Here is a 6,000-nt window from a genome sequence, read left to right as displayed (position 1 = left end):
TCACTTGTTTGAAATAGCATAATACTTATAATCTCAAAATAATCTCATTCCCGAGCTTACGTCGATTAACTTACGATGAAACTTTAACGTATGAAAATGCGGGATGTAACATCTCATTTCCGAGCTTTCATCAATTTACTTATGGTGTACTTTCACGTACGAAAATATGGGGTGTAACACTGCAACTGGTCAAACAAATTGTTAATGTGCGGCAACGGCTATTGGTATGTACTTCTCCAAGAATAGATGTGCAAACTGATCCCAAGTCAAGGGAGGGAACCTGCTGGCCTGCTAAGAAGGTAAGTCTGCCGCCATCTGCGGGCCTTGCCCTCAAGCTGAAAGGTGGTGAAGTCCACCCCGTTGGACTCCTATATCCCTATGTTCCGTAGCCTATCCTTGCACTGATTAATGAAATCCTGGGGGTCCTCTAACCGCTCATCCCAAAAGTTAAGGGATGAAGTCTAATCTATCTGTCCAGCTGCTTCTGCTGATCAACGGTCACGACTGGCATAGTCGCTGCAAGTGGATGGGCTCCGCCCGCAGGTAGTGTACAATTGGGGTCTGATAAATGACAGTAGCATGCCCTGGAGCCTGAGCGGTAGGGGTCTGTGCTCCCCCTCCCCCCTCAGATGTGGTAGGGTCTGCTGGAAATAAACCAACCTGCATCATAGAGTCCATGAACTGCAGCATACGGCCCATGACCTCCTGGAATCCCGGGGAAGTCATGAAATATACTGGGGCTAGCAGAGCTGAAGGCTCCACATCCTGCTCCTCAATAACAAGATCCTCCACTAGATCCACTAGTGGTACCACGAGAGCAACTCTAGACGCCCTCGTCCTCTGGCAGGAGCTGAAGCCCTCCCCCCGCCTCTGCCTCGGCCTCTAGAAATGGGGGGAGCGGCTCCTCTACCGCTTGGTACATCCATCGTGCGCGTTCTCACCATATGTGAGAGGCCAATAGAAAGATACTTAGCACAATATCAACTACACAATATGAGATGAAGAATGAGAAGTTTCATAATACCCCATTGCCTCTCGAAGATAAGTACGGACGTCTCCACGCCAATCCGCAAGACTCTACTAGGCATGCTCATGACTCGTGAGACCTATGTGAACCTAAAGCTCTGATACCAAGTTGTCATGATCCAAAACCCATAATAGGTCGCGATGGCACCTAACACCGCCGTTAGGCAAGCCCACTAGTGAAACTATAATTTATTTACCCATTAGTAACATTTAAAACAAAAGTTTCCCTTTTATAAGAATGAAATAAGTAAAAGCTCATGCAAACGTACGTACTCTTTCTCAACAAAAATACCAACGTGACAAGTACACCCCTACTATAATGACAGTAATAATTACATCAGTACGTATATGCTAAAAACCTCCAAAACCCGATGCCACAAGTGCATGAACAATCTAGAGAATATACAAAACTATTACAACTACTGTCTGAAAGGTAATAGACAAAAATAATAAACAAGGTAGAGGGAGACTCAGGTGCTACAGATCGTAGCAAGGCAAGAAGCTCACCACTAAATCTTCGTAGATGATCGGCTACGTGCCCACGTGACCACTAGTAGTACCTATCTCAATACCTGCATATTCAGTGCAGAAGTGTAGCGTGAGTACGGAAAATAACGCGTACCTAGTAAGTATCTAGTCTAACCTCGAAAAAGTAGTGACGAGGGGTTAACTTGACACTTGCTAAAGGTCAAATAATAATATAAATACATAAAGTGGACATTGCAAGTGTACAACAAGTAGAAACGAAATAAATAAAAGTAACTATAGTAAATCCACACATGAGTCTATATCAATTCACTAAATATATCATAACCGACCATGAAGGCTCTAACTCAATTATTACCAAACACAATCCAGTTCTGATTATTAAGCACGAAGATGCCGAGGTGAACGGACCGATCCCATAGGAATAGTGGTACTCAGTTCTACCGAGGCGAACGGCTCGATCCCATAAGAATAGTGTTACCAACCTGCTGAGGCAAACGGCCCGATCCCATAAGAGTAGTGTTACCATCATGCTGAGGCAAATGGTCCGATCCCATAAGAATAGTGAAATTTACCTCGCTCGCGGAAACACTGGCAAGACGAGAAGACACGGATTTATAGTTTATCAAGTATTTCCAAATTTTTCTAAAGTAAGAAACTAAGTCGATATCTCTAATTAAAATCCTCAATCTCAGTCCTAATCAAGACAAATAATACACAGAATAGGCATTAGCACAGTTAAAGGCATGATGCGATTCTAAGTCTACCCGGACATATCATGAATATAGCTACGTACGGACTCTCGTTACCTCGTGCGTACGTAGCTCCCCACACCAAGTAGCACACAATATTTATTACACCTAAGGGGATAAATTCCCTCTTACAAGGTTAGGCAAGAGACTTAACTCGGTCCCAAGTCCTCAATCCGGCTCTTCAACCTCACTAGAACTCCTCAAACGACACCGAGGACTCCAAACCTAATTAAAAGTCGTATAAACTAATAAATATATGCTCGAAAGTTCATAATTTAGCTATTATAGTAGTTACCCAACACAATTTGGAAGATTCCAAAAATTCACCCCCGGGCCCACGTGCTCGGATTTTGGAAATTTTCGAATATAAATGTTACCCGTGACATCACGAACTCAATTGTATAATTTATTCCAATTACCACCACCAAATCCATGATCAAATCTCAATTTTACTTAAATCCTAAGTTCTTCACAAAAGCCACAGGTTTCACTAATTTTTCATGTTTAATCTACCTATAATTCGCATATTTAACTTAAAATGGGTGGAGTTTACTTACCTCTTGCTGTTGATGAAAATTCCCCACAAAATGCTCTCAAAATCGCCCAAGACCGAGAGAAAGTATGTGAAAAATAGCCTAAGAGCCTGTTTGGATGGGCTTAAAAGCTGGTCCAACCAGCTTTTAAGCACTTTTTAACTTTTGAAAGTGTTTGGCAACCAAAAAAAGGGCTTAACAAAGGTCAAAATCTGCTTAAATAAAGCCAAAACCAACAAGTTGGATAAACCCAACTTTTTTGAAATTGGCTTAAAAGCCATATTGCTTTGACCAAGGATACTATATTTTTATCCTTTATAATTTTTCTTAATCCCCAAATTACCCCTCAGTAGAAAACCCTAAAACATACGGTCTCTTTCTTTTCTCCATTGTTCACAGCGCCTCTGCTTTCTTCTTCCTCTTTTTCCATAACTCTCCCAACTTCAGCTCCAATTTGAAAGCCTCTTCAGTCCAGTAAGTTATCTTCCTGCTGAATTTCACTTCCTAGTAAGTTTAATCATACGGTTTCTATGTTTGTAAACTTTTTTTTATTTCTTTTGGTACAGTATAACAGAGATATATATTCATCTTGTTTAACCATTGCATGGCCAGTACATTTCTGCATTCGCTCAAAAGTGAATTCTCTTTTGTTTATTTGTTTTCCTATTTGTACTATTTTTTTATCTTTTTATTATGTCTGCAAAGTGCAAAGGAAGAGGACCAAATTCTAGAGAGGTCACCAGAACTACTAGTTAAAGAGAACTTGAATGAGTGTTTGCTTCTTTTTTCTTTTTCTTTTATTGAATACATATTTTGCAAATGTTAATTACTCAGGACAAGTATAAGTATAGTGCATAATCCATGTTCCTTCTTTAAGAACAGGCATATGAACAAGTAGGTGATCCAATATCATCATTGGACATGCGCAAATCATAATATGGTGTAATAACAAGGAACAATATACAGTGCTAGGTGTATATAACTCATATGTGTTGTTACATAATGTAAAATCTGTAAATCAAAATGTAAATATATTCCTTACTTGTATAGCTAACAAAATCATATGAGTAGATCTGTAGGATGTTTCCTTTATTTGTTTTGATTGGTTTTCTTTGGTAGAGTCTCTTATGTAGTTGCACAAATATCTTTTTTGATTTCTTTCCTTTGCTACTCTCTTGGATAGTTGTATAAATATCTTGTATACGCATAGAAACACAGAAGACTGCATCAAATTGGTACAAGAGTAGGACAGATAAAAATCCTAGATAATAAAAGACTCACAGATATATAATGTTTCTAGCACGCTAAGGTACAAACTTTTCCATAGATCCATGTATCTTCACACTCTGCAGCTTTCTTAATAATGAACTAATTTCTTTAAATTCCTGGTCAAAGAAAATTTCTCCTCAATCCTGCCTATCTACTTTCTTTAGATTATTTACATTCAATCATGCCGGATAATGCTAAGTAGGACGATGATACACATATTATATTCTTGAGCTGCGTGAGCAAGAGGTTAGAAAAGGAAATAGACCAAACACTTACTTAAATAAAGATAGGTGGAAAAGTATTATTGACAAGTTCTGTAAGAAGACAGGAAAAGAGTATGATAAAAAAAAAATCATTGATATTACATAAAAGGCGAATGGACACTTTTTAAGCAGTTGATGAGAGGGAAAACAGGTTTAGGATGGGATGCCATGAAAAATACGATTATCGCAGATGATGATTGGTGGGAGCAAAAAATTAAGGTACATCTCTCACATTATTATATGTGTTTGTTAATTTTATCAGTTTGATTAAAGTAGTTTTGATTTTCTCTTTTTACAGGAAAATGCAAAATATAAGAAATTTAGGAACAAAGATCTTTCTCTCATATGGTTTCGCTACGAAGCATTGTTTGCTGATGTTGTTGCCACAGGAGAAAAGCACGTGCAACAAATCAAGAACAATCGTCCGGCATTGGACTTAATCTTGATGAAGAAAGAATAAATGTTTGATGATTGTGACAAAGAACACTTTACTCATCTTAATGATGAAATGAGCGATGAAAGTGATATCTAAAGAATATAAATTTTGTTATGTTTCCAGAGCCATCACTAAAAAGATAAAAATCAACTGATGGTGTTAGCACCAGTAGTCAAGTAAGAAAGAGTAAGAAAAAAACAGCTGCAACATTAATAAAAGAGGATATACACTCTCTCATAGAGTTTATGTCTAGCAAAAGCACTGCTACATCTCTCGCAGTTGATGAGACATCCATAGAGAAGTGTATTGGCACGTTGGAACAAATTCCTGATATTCTAGCTGGGAGTGAAATTTACAGATTTACTATGAATATGTTCCGCAAGAAAAATAACCGACAGATATTTTTAGGGATGACTACTGATGAAGTTCGCAAGTCTTGGTTGGAGTTTAACTATCAGTTATACCTCAAGAAAAATGGATAATATATCGTTGTGGTTGAGTATTTCTATTATTCCGTGTTCGAATATTGTGATTGTATGTGTAAACGTTATTATGGTTTTATGTGTAAACTTCATATATTGCTTCTTGTTTAGACGTTGTGATTGTATCACATAAACTTTTATTAAATTAAAGCTTCTGTTTGTTGAGCTTCTATTGTTAAGCTTCGGTTAAGCTTACTATTGTTAAGCTTCAGTTAACATCATGTTTGTAAAGCTTCAATAATGCTTCAGTAACTTCAATTAGCTTTTAGTTAGCTTCCCCTGTACTTTATATTTGTAAAGCTTCAGTTAAGGTTATGTTTATAAAGCTTCAGTTAACTTTATGTTTTCATTTTCAATAAAATGGAGAGTTCGAACTCTAGTAACATAGTAGATCCTTATCCAAGTTATTCGTCAGACGATGAAGATGAAGAAGAACTGGAGGAAATAAAGAGGAAGCAATATGAGAAGGAATGGACGGCTTTATGTCAAATAGCAGCTAAATTGATTTTGATGTGTTACGAAAAATACCTATGCAAGGAACCTTGTCGTACATCTAGTCGCTCTGGAAATGTATTTATTCAAGAGATATTACGAGGAAACGAGACTCGTTGTTATGAAAATTTTTGATTGAGGAAGTCGGTGTTTGTTCATCTATCGAATGACTTAACTAAAAAGTATGGGCTTAAACCCACACGTGGAATGTCTATACACGAGATGTTAGGCATGTTCTTGATGACTTGTGCACATGGGGCG

This window comes from Nicotiana attenuata, chromosome 1, assembly GCF_001879085.1.
Source record: "Nicotiana attenuata strain UT chromosome 1, NIATTr2, whole genome shotgun sequence".
Lineage (NCBI taxonomy): Eukaryota > Viridiplantae > Streptophyta > Magnoliopsida > Solanales > Solanaceae > Nicotiana > Nicotiana attenuata.
This window is presented reverse-complemented; position numbering follows the sequence as displayed.